Below are 14866 nucleotides of genomic sequence, written 5' to 3' on the forward strand. Positions count from 1 at the left end.
TGTATATGGGCTTCTGGATCTACACAAGTTCAAGCAAAGGCAAGGGTTCAGTCTGCACTAAAGAAAATGACAACTTATCTTAATACCCGTGGACTCGAAATTTCCATTGACAAATCAGCAGCTATTGCTTTCACCCGCCGAAGAATGGACAAATACCCACTTAAGATAGGCAAACGAACAAGACCGTACGTTAAATGCCACACATTTCTTGGAGTAACCATCGATAGGGGTCTGACCTGGTCACCTCATATTTTGTACTTCCGCAAAAAGCTTGCCAGTTTTAGTGTTCTTGCCCGCTTCATCGGTGGAACCACGTGGGGCGCGACAGTAAGATCCCTATTACAGATATACGTGGCCTTATTTGTCGGCTTACTTTGATATTGTCACGGGTGGTGACCAGAATAACAATAAATAAACAGGAAGAACTAAACGTTTAATGTGGCGAACTTGTGCCAAAAAAAAAGAGAATAGAAAATAATAACAAAGTGTCGCGAGCGTCGAGGTCGGCGAGACAGCAGAGTCGAGCGCTGGGGCGAAACTGACTCGACAAGGTCGCGGGCGGCCTCTTATCTAGAGTGAGTCACTATCTCGAAGATTCGGCGGAGAAGGTTCGAGCGTAGCGCGCTCGGGGCGAGAATGAACAAGCACTTTCTGGAACAACAAAAAGTGAAAGCCGTTTACAACTTCCTGTAACGCCGAATTGGAGCGCAGCTCTTGAGGAGGAGGAGTGGAAGGTATATTCCTCCTCCTTTCTCGTGATCATGCCTGCTAGTCCTTCTCCCCTCCTGCTCCCCCTCCCTCTCTTCCGAGTACTTGCATAGCTTGTTTCCTGAAAATAAGTCACATGACTTGAGCGGGGGGTCACGTGACCCCCCGGACCATACTAGACAATGAGGGGAGGAGGAGGAGGGGGAGGAGGAGGAGGGCAGAGGTCCGGGGGGTCACGTGACCTCGAGGGGACGGGATCAGATGACCTTGGGCGGGCAGTCACGTGACCGGCGGGGGGAGCGGAGTCACCCCCCCCCTGGGGTCACGTGACCTTGGCGGGGGAGGAGGGGGGAGGAGGAGGAGCGGAGGGGGAGGAGAAGGAGGGGGAGGGGCGACGCCGACGCCGACGCCAACGCCGACGCCGACGCCGCACTGGCTGGAAACGAGTCATGTGACCCCCTACCCCCGAGGTCACGTGACCCGCCCGGACCATACTACACAATGAGGAGGGGAGGAGGAGAAGGAGGGGGAGGAGGAGGAGGGGGGAGGAGGAGAGGAAGGGGCGCGGTTACGCCGACGGCGACGCCGACGCCGCTCAGGCTGGAAACGGGCCCCTAAGAGCTGCGCTCTAAAACAAGGATGAACGATAGTTATGTCTGCAGCAAGAATGAACGAGAACTTTCTACAAGTCCGTGACCCTGCGCGCGGCATTATCCCCCCCCCCCTTTAAAAAGTGCATCGTCCCGATGCAGCACAAAACGAAGAACAACAAACAAAAACAAATCCAAAACAAAAAGGCAGCAGAATCGCGAGTCGCAGTTCACAGTTCACAGTTCACCCGTCGACGAGAGTGGAAAATTCTATCGTTCGTAATACGGCTTCAGCCGGACGACGTGCACCACCTCGGGTCGCGGCTGACGTCTTGCAGATGGGCGCGTTCCGTCGGGTAGAACTTCGTAGTTCAGACCGCCGAGGCGTCGGATGATCTTGTAGGGTCCGAAATAGCGTTTCAGGAGTTTTTCGCTGAGACCGCGACGACGTATTGGTGTCCAAACCCATACCCGGTCTCCGGGTTGAAAGTGGACGTCCCGGCGACGAAGGTTATACCGGCGTGCGTCGACTCGCTGTTGGTCTTGAATCTTGACTCTTGCCAGTTGACGAGCTTCCTCCGCGCGCTGGGAGATGAGTTGAGCGTCGTCGTTGACATCACCGGTTGGCACATGCGGCAGCATGGCGTCGAGCTTCGTGGTAACCGTCCGGCCGTGTACCAGTTGAAACGGTGTCATTCCCGTGGTTTCTTGAACCGCTGTGTTGTACGCAAACGTGACGTACGGCAGCACCTCGTCCCATGTCTTGTGCTCTACGTCGACGTACATGGAAATCATGTCTGCGATGGTTTTGTTGAGTCTCTCCGTCAGCCCGTTGGTCTGCGGGTGGTACGCCGTGGTGCGACGATGGCTGGTGTGGCTGAGACGAAGGACTTCTTGCGTCAGCTGGGCCATGAAGGATGACCCGCGATCTGTAATCAGTACTTCAGGTGCGCCGTGTCGAAGGAGAATGGACTCGACGAAAAATTTGGCGACTTCCACGGCTGTTCCCGATGGCAGGGCTTTCGTCTCGGCGTATCGTGTAAGATAATCGATCGCGACGATAATCCACCGATTTCCTTGCGTCGATGTTGGGAACGGCCCAAGCAAATCCATTCCGACTTGCTGGAAAGGCCTAGTCGGGGCAGGTATCGGCTGCAGGAGTCCTGCTGGCTTCGTCGGAGGCCTCTTACGTCGTTGGCACTCATGGCATGACCGTGTGTACAGGTGGACTGTTTTCGGGAGTCTCGGCCAGTAGTACTTGTCACGAATCCGGGCGAGCGTCCTGCTGTATCCAAGGTGTCCAGCCGTCGGGTCGTCATGGCATGCTTGAAAGATTTCTTCTCGCAGGCTAGCCAGAACAACCAGCAGCCAAGCAGGGTTGCTCGTTCCGAAGTTCTTCTTGAAGAGCACACCTCGCCGCAGAACGAAGCTTGACAAGTCTCGGGCCAAGACCCGCGGAACTGAACTTCCTTGGCCTTCGAGGTGTTCGATCACGGCGCGAAGTTCCGGGTCGTCTCGTTGAAGTGCTCCCATGTCGGCATCTGTCACTGCACCGAGAAAACGGGCGTCGTCGTCGTCGTCAGTGCTTTCGGGAGGAGATTCGACTGGGGCCCTAGACAAACAGTCGGCGTCGTTATGCTTGCGGCCAGACTTATGCACAATGGCCACGTCGAATTCTTGCAGTCGCAGACTCCAGCGAGCGATGCGTCCTGACGGGTCCTTGAGGTTGGCGAGCCAACAGACAGCGTGGTGGTCCGTGACAACGCGAAACGGGATCCCGTACAGGTAAGGGCGGAACTTGGTTAACGCCCAGATGACAGCGAGACATTCCTTGTTGGTCGTCGAGTAATTTTTCTCTGCCTTGGACAGTGCCCGGCTTGCGTAAGCGATCACCCTCTCTGCTCCGTCTTGTCTTTGGACGAGTACCGCGCCGAGTCCGGCGTTGCTGGCGTCCGTGTGAACTTCCGTTTCCGCTGATGGATCGAAGTGTCCGAGGATAGGGGGCGACTGGAGTCTTTCCCTCAGTTCGTTGAACGCTTGTTCTTGCTCCTCCCCCCACTGGAAGTTCACGTCGTCCTTGGTCAGATGCGTGAGCGGTGCAGAAATCTTGGCAAAATCGCGAACAAAACGCCTGTAGTAAGCGCACAGCCCAAGAAATCTTCTTACGGCTTTCTTGTCTGATGGCTTGGGAAATTCTGCAACAGCAGATGTCTTGGAAGGATCAGGGCTTACACCCTGAGCACTCACGACATGGCCCAGGAATTTGAGCTCGCCGTAAGCGAACCGACATTTTGACGGCTTTAGTGTCAGTCCAGCATTCTGGATAGCCTGTAGCACGGCTCGCAAACGTCTCAGGTGCTCGTCGAAGTCGCTTGCGAATACCACGACGTCGTCGAGATAGACCAGACAGCTTTGCCATTTCAAGCCGGAAAGAACGGTGTCCATTACGCGCTGGAACGTCGCCGGTGCTGTGCACAGTCCGAACGGCATCACTTTAAATTCGTACAGTCCGTCCGGCGTGACGAAGGCAGTCTTCTCACGATCCCGTTCGTCGACCTCGATCTGCCAGTACCCACTCTTCAGGTCCATCGACGAAAAGTATCGGGCATGGCGCAGCCGGTCCAGAGTGTCGTCGATGCGTGGCAGCGGGTAGACGTCCTTTTTCGTTACGGCGTTTAGTCGGCGATAGTCCATGCAGAACCGAAGAGTCCCGTCTTTCTTTTTCACCAGGACTACCGGTGAAGCCCACGGGCTGCTTGAGGGCTGGACAATGTCGTCATCGAGCATTTCTTTGACCTGCTTCTGGATGACTTCTCTGTCTTTCACAGAAACACGGTACGGCGACCGATGCACAGGAAGCGCGTTGTCTTCAGTGACAATTCGATGTTTCGCAACGGCCGTTTGGCGCACCTTTGACGACGTGGAGAAGCACTCATTGAACTCGGCGAGAAGGTCACTGAGTTGTCGTCGTTGTGGGGTAGGCAGGGTTGGGTCGATGTCAAACTGCGATGGCGGCGTTGTCTTATGTGGCCACGAAGAGAGGTCTTCTGATATTCCGGCGATTGCGGCTGCGTCCGGGAGTTCTTCGGCGTGGCCCACGGCGGTGCCTCTCGTAAGGTGCTGGGCCTCCTGTCGGAAGTTCGTTATGAGTGCGACAGTAGTGCGTCCGTCTTGGAGCTCCGTGACGCCTCTTGCGATGCCGATCCCTCTTCCTAGAAGCAACTGGAGGCTTCCTTCGAGCAAAACGTCGCCACAGAAAGTCTCATCGACCCCGACGGGTACGAAAACACTTGACTGCGGCGGTAGGTTCACGTGGTTTGCGAGGACTCGTACCGCGGATGACGTCACTTTGGGGTCCTCCTGTGGTGGAGCAGGTTTTCGAAGCGTCAGCCGGTTTACTCCGAGGTCGATGACGGCGCCATACTCGCAGAGAAAGTTCATTCCAAGGATAACGTCCCTCGAACAGTCTTGCAGAACGACGAACTTGACAGGGCACGTCTCACCGTGGATCTCGACGCGAGCAGTGCATCTCCCGACCGGTGTGATGAGGTGCCCTCCGGCGGTTCATATCTGAGGTCCATCCCACGGCGTCATGACCTTCCGAAGGCGGCGGGAGAGCCTCCCACTCAAGACTGAGTAGTCTGCTCCAGTGTCCACGAGCGCTGATGCGTCGTGGCCGTCGATGACGACGTTTAGGTTATTGGACACCGTTGCAGGGGCGTGGTTTCGATCTCTGGTAGCGTTTGAGGGGGGGCCATCCGACGTTCGTGGAGGATCTTGGCGCCGGTCGTCTTCGGCAACTCCACCTCCAGGGGTTGCCGCGCCTAGTTTCCCCGGCGAGGAGCGAGGGGCGACAGGCTTTCACGTCGGGGTCGGTGCATCGGCGAAGCTGGACGTCGTGGCGACGGCGACCGGAACTCTCGGCGGGACGTAGGCTCGGGGAACTGAGGTCGTCGCAGGTACTCGTCGATCTCCCGAGAGCGTTCACCATAACGGGGTCGCGGGTCGTTCGGGTGGAACCCGCGAAGCCCGAGTCGTCGGTATGGGCATCGGCGGTAGGTGTGGTCCGCTTCCCCGCAATGGAAACACAGAGGGCGTCGGTCGGGCGTTCGCCACACGTCGGTCTTGCGGGGTGCGCGAGGCTCCGGGCAGGCGTACTGGACCTGGTCGTCGTGGTGTCGGTCGTGCTGCGGCGCAGGAGACTGACGTCGGGGCGGCGCGACATAGGTGCGACGAGGAGGGGGCTGTGGCCGTCGAGCCACTGCAGCGTAAGTCAACGTGGGCTCTTCGGGGGCTGCCACGACGACGGGAGCCTCTTTCTGGAAGGTTCTCTGGACTTCTTCCCGCACAACCTCGGCGATGGAGAGTGAGGCCGGGCGTACTGCAGCGGGCAGGAGCTTCTTGAGTTCCTCCTGGACGACTTCACGGATAATTTCACGGATGCCGGGGAGGGTGGTGCCAAGGTCGGATCCGGATGTCGCCAGAGTGGTTACGCCGGGGTGTCGCTGGTAGTGTCTGGCGCGTGCTTTTAGGGCCCGTTCCATATTCGTCGCCTCCGTGACGAACCCGTCGACGGTTGTCGGGGGATTGCGAATGAGGCCGCCGAATATCTCACTTTTCACACCCCTCATCAAGTGGTGCAGCTTCTTCTCCTCGGTAGCCTGAGGATCGACGCGGGCGCTCAGGCGGAGAACATCCTCAACGAAGCTGGTGACGCTCTCATGTAGGTCTTGGGTCCTTGTTCGCAGGAGATCTTCGGCCCTCTCACGTCGGTGTTGGCAGGCAAACGTCTTCTTCAATTCTTGCTTGCACACCTCCCACGACGTCAAAGAAGCCTCGTGGTTTTCCAACCAGTGCCTCGCAGTTCCTTCCATCGAAAAGTAAAGGTTCTGCAAGCAGTGCTCGGCTGACCACCCGTTATGGCGGGCCACCCGTTCATAGTGTTGCAGCCAGTCCTCGATGTCCTCGTGTGCGTCTCCGTGGAACGGCGTCGGAGTTTTGGGTGCGACGGGCAGGTATACGACGGCAGGAGCAGCCGGGGCCTGCGCCTGGTCGGCCATCGTTGTCTTCTTCGGCTTGGGTTTGTCCAGTAGCAAACCGTATTCAGGATCCTCTCCCTTGATGCGCCGGCTGGTCCGAGTTTCGGGTTCCGCGGGGAGTGGTCTTCTCACTGGGCTTGGTACCGGACTTGCACTGCGGGATCTTGGAGGGGAACGCTGCACAGGAATGCGGTACCCCGCACCTCCACCAAAATGTCACGGGTGGTGACCAGAATAACAATAAATAAACAGGAAGAACTAAACGTTTAATGTGGCGAACTTGTGCCAAAAGAAAAAGAGAATAGAAAATAATACCAAAGCGTCGCGAGCGTCGAGGTCGGCGAGACAGCAGAGTCGAGCGCTGGGGCGAAACTGACTCGACAAGGTCGCGGGCGGCCTCTTATCTAGAGTGAGTCACTATCTCGAAGATTCGGCGGAGAAGGTTCGAGCGTAGCGCGCTCGGGGCGAGAATGAACAAGCACTTTCTGGAACAACAAAAACAAGGATGAACGATAGTTATGTCCGCAGCAAGAATGAACGAGAACTTTCTACAAGTCCGTGACCCTGCGCGCGGCAATATAGCGCTCCCATTTTACATGGCACGTGTCAAACCAACATCAAAGCTCTCAGAGCAGTTCAAGCACGTGGCCTCCGTGGCTGTTTGGGCCTACCAGCTTGTGCCTCGACTCTGGGCACAGTTGCCGAGGCACGCGCCACGCCTGTAGAGGTACTAATGATGCAGGAAACATTGAGAGCTCATCTAAGACATATTACTAGTCATAGTCATCACTTACTGGCTGATTTTACTTTTAAGCGACCTCACTCAGAATATTCGATGGCACTATCAAAAAATGGAGCAATACGTCCCTGATGATATAAACTCGTTTAATCTTCCAACTATACCTCCATGGAGACTCCCTCTCCCCGTTGTGGAACTTGACATTCAAGGCATCAAGAAGAAATCAAATACACCATTGCTAGTGCTTAAACAACTCACTTTATCCACCATTGCCTGTTTACACGCGTCAAAAACTCACATATATACGGGCGGATCATGTGTCAAAAATAGTTCTACCACCAGCATTGTGATTCCATCGTATGCCACAACAAGAAAATTCAAACTTAGCCACAAGACATCTTCAACAGCGGCTGAACTTGTAGACCTTCATCAAGCCCTTCAATTTATATTGACAAAGCCACCTCAGGCATGGACGGTGTTTACAGATTCTAAGCCTGCACTCCAAAGCATCTGCACATATCTGCGACGAAGTGAAAATGGACAAATTATTTTCGAACTTTTATGCCATCTTCAGAAATGTATTGATAGGAGACACTCTGTTAAGTTCCAGTGGATTCCTGGACACTGCAAGATACCTGGAAATGAAGCTGCGGATGGTGCTGCGACTTCCGCCCATACCTTATTCCCCAACGTCGAAATACCCTACTCCAGAAGCGACGTCATTTCATTGATAAATCTCAACGCCCGAAATGCAACACAAAGTCTCTGGAAGAGCTCTGCACACCAATACCCTCCTCTATATCTACTGGATCCTGACCTAACATACCTTGTGTCACGTAATTTACCCAAGCGAACGGAAGCTGTTATACAGCGACTACGTCTGGGCGTTTCCTACACACAGGAATTTCTGCACCGAATCGGAAGAACACACTCTCCGAACTGTCCAGGATGTGATTGTGTGGAAACTATATCTCATTTATTATGTGAATGTGCACTTTACATTGCAGAAAGAGAACTCCTAAAGACGATTTTTTCACATCTAGACGACCGGCCCTTTACTACGTCCAAAATACTAGGGGCCTGGGACTCACCACTTAAAGAGGAGAAGGCCGCAAACGCCCTTCTGCGATTTTTATCAGCAACTCGCCTCGAGTTCTGTTTGTAAAAACTTATCTAGTGTTCATTATTTGTTGTCGTATGGAGGGCTATCCATTTTATAACTCCTGTAAGTGTACACGTGCGCAACTGGAGTTCGCGCTGGCGCGTACAAAAACTCGAGTGTTTTGGGTGAGCATTGGTGACAATCCAGCACGGACTTTCAGTCTCTTAGTTTTAGTGTCATATTGGAAACTGCGGCATTTTCTTAATTATTGATTCTGCCCTCACAGTGTTAACGTGAGTGTTAGTGTGTTACCTTTATCCTCCTCTACTTTTTCTTTCCTCCTTCTTTTATCCCCTCATCCCCTTCCCCAACTCAGAGTAGCCAACCGAGGCAGGCCGCCTTGGTTAACCTCTCTGTTTTCTCCTCCTGCCCCTACCTTCTTCGGCCCATTCGAACTTCTCGGCGTCCTTCGTGAGGTTTGTGAGCGGTGCCGAAATCCTTGCGAAATCCGAACGAAGCGTCGATAGTACGCACATAGTCCCAGAAATCTTTGCACGGCCTTCTTGCCTGTCGGCGCTGGAAATGCCGCGACGGCACGAGTCTTCTCTGGGTCTGGGCGAACGCCATCATGGCTAACTATGCGTCCTAGGAACTTCAGTTTGGCATAGGCGAACCGACACTTCCTTGGCTCAAGGGTGAGCCCGGCGGTCTGTATGGCCTGGAGAACAGCTCAGGATCGTCGCAAGTGCTCGTCGAAATTGCTTGAAAACGCTACGACGTCGTCAAGGTAGACGAGGCAGCTCTGCCATTTTAACCCAGCCAGCACGGTGTCCATGACACGCTGGAAAGTTTCTGGCGCCGTGCATAGTCCAAAAGGCATGACCTTGAACTCGTACAGTCCGTCTGGCGTGACGAAAGCTGTCTTTTTCGGTCCCGTCCGTCGACTTCGATCTGCCAGTAGCCGCTCTTCAGGTCCATCGATGAAAAATATCGAGAGTGGGGCAGGCGGTCTAGCGTGTCGTCTACGCGGGGGAGTGGGTAGACGTCTTTCTTCGTCACCGCGTTTCGCTGTCGGTAGTCCACGCAAAACCTAAGCGTTCCGTCCTTCTTCTTCACCGGTACGACCAGAGACGCCCAAGGACTGCTGGAAGGCTGGATTATGTCGTCGTTCAGCATTTCTTGCACTTGCTCCTGTATGACCTCCCTTTCTTTTACTGAGACTCGATATGGCGATCGATGCACAGGGAGCGCGCCGTCCTCGGTAACAATGCGATGCTTCGCAACGGTGGTTTGGCGCACCTTTGACGACGTCGCAAAGCAGTCGCTGTATTCGGCGAGGAGGTCACTCAGCTGCTCTGGTTTTAGGTCCGGAAGCTTAGGGTCAATGTCGAGCTGCGCTGGCGACGTAAAGTCTTGCTGAGGCGACGATGATTCTTCAGCAATCGCGGTGACTTCGGCGGAGTTTCGGAGTTCCTCGACATGGTCCACAGCTGCAGCTTTAGTGAGGTGTTGCGTTTCTTGTCGGAAATTCGTCACGAGGACCACAGTGCGCCCATCCTGAAGTTCAGCTACTCCTCTTGCGACGCCTATTCCTCTTCCCAGGAGCAACTGAAGTTTACCTTCCAGAAGAACTTCGCCACGGGTAGCTGCATCGGTCACGACGGGTACGACGACACTTGATCGCGGTGGCCGATTCACGTGGTCGGCAACGACTCGGACGGCGGCTGACACAGTTTGGAGCTTCTCTGAAAGCGGAACAGGTGTGCGCAGCGTCAATCTGTTTTCTCCAAGGTCGATGACGGCACCGTATTTACACAAAAAGTCCATGCCAAGAATGACATCTCTGGAACAGTCTTGTAGAATGACGAATTTCAGAGGACATATCTCGCCGTGAATTTCGACGCGAGCGGTGCACCTTCCGACTGGCGTGATGAGGTGTCCTCCGGCGGTTCGAATCTGCGGTCCATCCCACGGCGTCGTGACGTTTCAAAGGTGGCGAGAGAGCCTCCCATTTAATACTGAGTAGTATGCCCCGGTGTCAACGAGTGCCGATGCGTTTTGGCCGTCGATAACAACGTTTAGGTTGTTGGACACCGTTGCAGGGGCGTCGGTGCAAATGCGGGGCGTCGGGAGAGTGGGAGCGCTCCGGCGTTCTTGGAGGCTGTTTGCTTCCGTCGTTTTCGGCAACGTCACCTCCAGGCGTTGCCGCACTCAGTTTTCCCGGCGACGCAAGGGAAACAGGCTCTCTCGGCGGGATCGTGGCGCTGGAGAGGCTGAACGTCATGGCGATGGGGAGCGGGCTTCACAGCGGAGAGACGACACTGGGGAGGGCGAGCGTCGGAGGTACTCCTCAATGTCGCGAGGCCGTTCGTCCTACCTCGGGCGTGGGTCGTTCGGGTGGAACCCACGCAGGCCCATTTGCCGGTAGGGACAACGGCGGTAGATATGGTCGGCCTCCCCGCAGTGGTAGCAGATGGGTCGTCGATCCGCTGTCCCCCACACGTCGGTTTTCCTTGGCGCCGGCTGTTCTCGGCGGTCGTACTGACGTACTTCGTCGTTGCGTCGGGGGTACGCCTGCGTTGGTGGGTCTCGTCGTGGCGCCACCGGGTAATGTTGAGCAGTTGGCGGCGCTCGTCGGGCCACTGTGGTGTAGGTCAGCGTGGACTCATCGGCTGCGGCCACGCTAGAAGTAGTCTCCGGTTGAATTGCCCGCTGAACTTCTTCGCGTACCACTTCGGCTATCGACAGCGAAGCCGGCTGGTTGGCAGCAGGCAGCAGCTTCCTGAGTTCTTCACGGACGATGTCGCGGACAATTGCACGAAGATTGTGAGCGCTGGTGCCGCCCTCGTCGAATCGCGAGGACGTCAGCGTCGAAGCAGCAGTCAGTTGTAGTGGCTGGCTCGGACTGACAGGGCCCGCTCGATGTTAGCTGCCTCGGCAACGAATTCATCGACAGTAGTTGGTGGGTGTCGAACAAGGCCACCGAAGATGTCACTCCTTACTTGTCTCATCAGGACGCGCAGCTTCTTCTCCTCGGTGGACTGAGGGTGGACTGAGGGTGGACTGAGGGCAGCTTCTTCTCCTCGATGGCAGATGGCGGCCGACTTGCGGTCGGCCATTACTTTCCATGGTACAGCTCCGCTGGTCTTCCTTCTTCACCAGAGTGGAAAGGCTGACATTTGTTTTATTAAAAAGAAAAATATAAAGAAAAGTCTTCTCTAAATTTTATTGATCCCTCAAAATATAATTCAAGTTGTATTTTTTTATCGAACGTGAGCCTTTTTAGAGATACGACATAAATTCCAAGTTCCTATTGGCTGGCAAATTTCACAAAACTTGTTGGCACAGCCTGTAAGTAAATATATGATGCTAGAGCAGGTACTTCATTTTTTGTTCCGCTGATTCCGCTTTACTGTATTAGACAAGATAAACCAATTTTCACAATAGGTCAGTACTTGATCGTAACGCCTTTTTTGTTTAAATTTGTGTCCACCTTTTAGCCGTAACCAGTGATTGACGTAGAAATTCACGCTTGAGAAATTTTCATCTTGCTGAGTTGAGAAGCAGAAAGGAACAGTGGAAACTTCTGAGGAGTTTTTTGTTTCTACACTCTAGGAAATTCCGGTGCTTCTACTCACCCGCAAAACACTCAAAGAGCCAATCTCTGCAATCTACAAAATGAGCTTAGCGAATGACGAGGCGGAACATCTGATAAGACCTAAAATTCAATCTGCGCTGCAGCATTACGCAATACAAGCATGACGCTTTGCATGCGTAATGCCACACCACAGACTTCATTTTTAGGTCTAAACGGACGTTCCGCTTCATCATTGGCTGAGCCGATTTTGTGGATCGCAGAGATCGGCTCTTTCAGCGTTTCTGGTTAAGTAGACGAGCACGTATTTCTTAGAGTGTAGTTAAACTTTATTAATAAAGTTCGCAGCTTGAAACTATGCTCTGGCAAGTCCGCTATGATTTTAAGATTTCAATATGAAAACAAAATTGTGAATATTGTTAGCCGCAATGTTCTAGATACCTTTTACATTTTATATTCCTAGTTATATGTAGTAATTTTATATCTTCCCACAAGCTAGTACATGCACAAATGTGCAACACACAAATAAAAAAAGAAAAAACTCAGTGATGTATTTACGAGATATTTGGTAATGAGTGCGAACCCTCGAAAGACTTCTCATAATAATTGAAAGCTTTCTATATGCACTGATGCATTCTTATGATTGCTAACTCTTGAGTAATTTCTTAGGATATCTGTGACTCTAGGACCTAGAACATGTTACTCTGTCCTGATGTTTTTCTTCTCGTGTTTCAAACTTCTGCGATTGGAAAGCACGCTTTATGATGGTGATCAATTTCGTTACGTGTGACTAACACAAGTTTAGGGCTGGTTGTGATTTCGTGTTTAAAGTTTGTAATATGCTAGCTAAAATTCGATTCTACCCTCCGGTTCCTTACGCGGCTGCTGTAACTCTGAAATCGGGCACATCTTCGAATTGCTGAGAAGTACCCTTTTTCTCTCAATAATAAAAATTACGAGGCAAGAGCAGCAATATCATGCTGAGGTTTCAAGAGTGTTTTCAAATATTCAAGTGTGATTTAATGCAGAAAAAAAAGGAAACCACTGCTCTCAAACTGCGTAGTACCAAAAAGACGCCCCTGAAACAAATCTCCTTTCCACGAAAGCACATGCTTGCGCAGTCTTCATTAAAAAATTGAGAAGTATATGTCAAACTGGCAAAACAAAGAACGCCAGCCAACAACGCAGTGAGCCAAAAGGAACACGCTTCTTACAGCGGAGAGAATGCAGCGCAGCCGAGAACGAAACGCAAGAATCCGAAACCAAGGGGCGGCGCGCCCGCATCTTTTCCTCGAAAGTCCATTCATTTTCCCCCTAACCTTCAACAACGCGCCACTTGAAGCGCGAACTCGGGAAGTCGCTGTCAATGCCTCGCGCGCGGAAAGCCCCTCAAAAGGCTTCAAAACACTCTTTCAACACTTAGATCCAGCAACCTCGCTTAATTGTTTTTCGCTCTCTGCTCCCCGTCAAATTCAGACGACTCACTAATACCTCATGCTCATACCTCAGGCAGAGGACGTCTTCAACGAAGCTGGTGACCGTTTCGTTGGGCCCTTGAGTTCGTACTTGCAGGAGGTCTTCCGCTCGCTGTCGTCGTGTCTGGTTCGTGAATGTCTCCTTCAGGCCAGCGATACAGGTGTCCCATGACGTAAGCGACGCCTCGTTGTTCTCGAACCACTGCCTCGCCGTATCCTCCAAGGAGAAGTACAGGTTTTGGAGGCGCTGCTCAGAGGTCCATCCATTATGGCGTGCTACACGTTCGTAGTGCAGAAACCAGTCCTCTACATCTTCGTGGGTGTCGCCATGGAAGGTCGTCGGGGTTCGTTGGGCAACAGGCAGGTAGATGACGGCGGCGGCGGTCGGGGACTGCGATTGCTGGTCGTCCATCGTCGGTCTCGTTGGCTGCTTGGTCCTGGGTGGCAGAAATCTGTATTCCGAGTGTAGACCTTGGGTGCGGCGATTGGTCCGAGTTTCAGGTTCCGGATTGAGTGGTCTTCTCACCGGGCTTGGCATCGGGCTTGTACTGCGGGCCCTAGGAGGCGAACGCTGCACGGGCATGCGGTACCCCGCACCTCCACCAAGATGTCATGAATGACAAGTGATGAGGCAGCGAATGACTGAGTAATTTGAACGTTTAATGGGGGCGAACTTGTGCTCAAATGTAAATGGAGAAAGAAAGATAACAGCATAGCGTCGCGGGTGTTGAAGTCGGCGAAAGGGCTGAATCGAACGCTGGGGCGAAGCTGACCCCGCTCGCTTTGCGGAATCCCTTATGTACCCTCGTGGGTTTCTGGATCGTTCGACGTAGAAGGTTCGGCGCGTCGAACATTCTAACCTCGAATCAGTAAGACGGTTCTCGAATTCATCAGAACATCGCATTACTGTGTCAACAAAAATGTGTAGCCGCGGCCAGGAATCGAACCCTGGCCTTCTGCGTGCAAAGGAAGCGCGATAACCGTTTGGCCACGCGCGCGCTGCCTACTTGGCCAGCTGCGCGCGCGGCAATATACAATAATTGCTGCCATTTCCGTAAAAAACCGATGCACATCCGATTACCCCTGGAGCAACGCATACCAGTCAAAACAACAGAACGAAAGGGCATCATGAAAGATTGTGGTAAAGGTGATTGTACTTTATCTTGAAATATAATGTATTTATATGCGTTACTTCAAGTACATCGCACCCGGTGTATTTACTAATTTACTTGTGAGTTCATAACCTTTCATTTACTTTGTACTTTACTTCAAGTATTTTTAAGACGTACTTTACGCAACACTGCAAACAAGCAAACACTGACTACAAAATCAAGCTCAGACAGGGCTAAACCTCAAAGTAGGTATGACACATTCGTAGTACATCATTGACCACACAAACAAGGAAGTACAAAATAATTAGGCATGCAAGTGCAGAACCAGCTATTAAAGCATTTCTGTGAAAAAAAACAAAAAAACAAGCCGATTCATATTTGCCTATCACAATTTCGCTAACGAGACAAAACGTCTGTACTTTCTTTTCACCATAAAGAACATATAAAAGTAACTTCAAAAGTAACTTCAAAAGTAATTCGCTGCTTTTTCAGAGTAATTAGTAATT

At 52.7% G+C, this 14866-nt stretch overlaps 1 pseudogene; it reads left to right on the forward strand.

Annotated features, from left to right (window-relative positions):
• Positions 1-204: 204 nt before the first annotated feature.
• Positions 205-8241, forward strand: LOC121837554 (annotated as a pseudogene).
• The last annotated feature ends 6625 nt before the right edge of the window (positions 8242-14866 follow it).

This window comes from Ixodes scapularis, unplaced genomic scaffold, assembly GCF_016920785.2.
Source record: "Ixodes scapularis isolate PalLabHiFi unplaced genomic scaffold, ASM1692078v2 PGA_scaffold4__175_contigs__length_147842914, whole genome shotgun sequence".
Classification (NCBI taxonomy): domain Eukaryota; kingdom Metazoa; phylum Arthropoda; class Arachnida; order Ixodida; family Ixodidae; genus Ixodes; species Ixodes scapularis.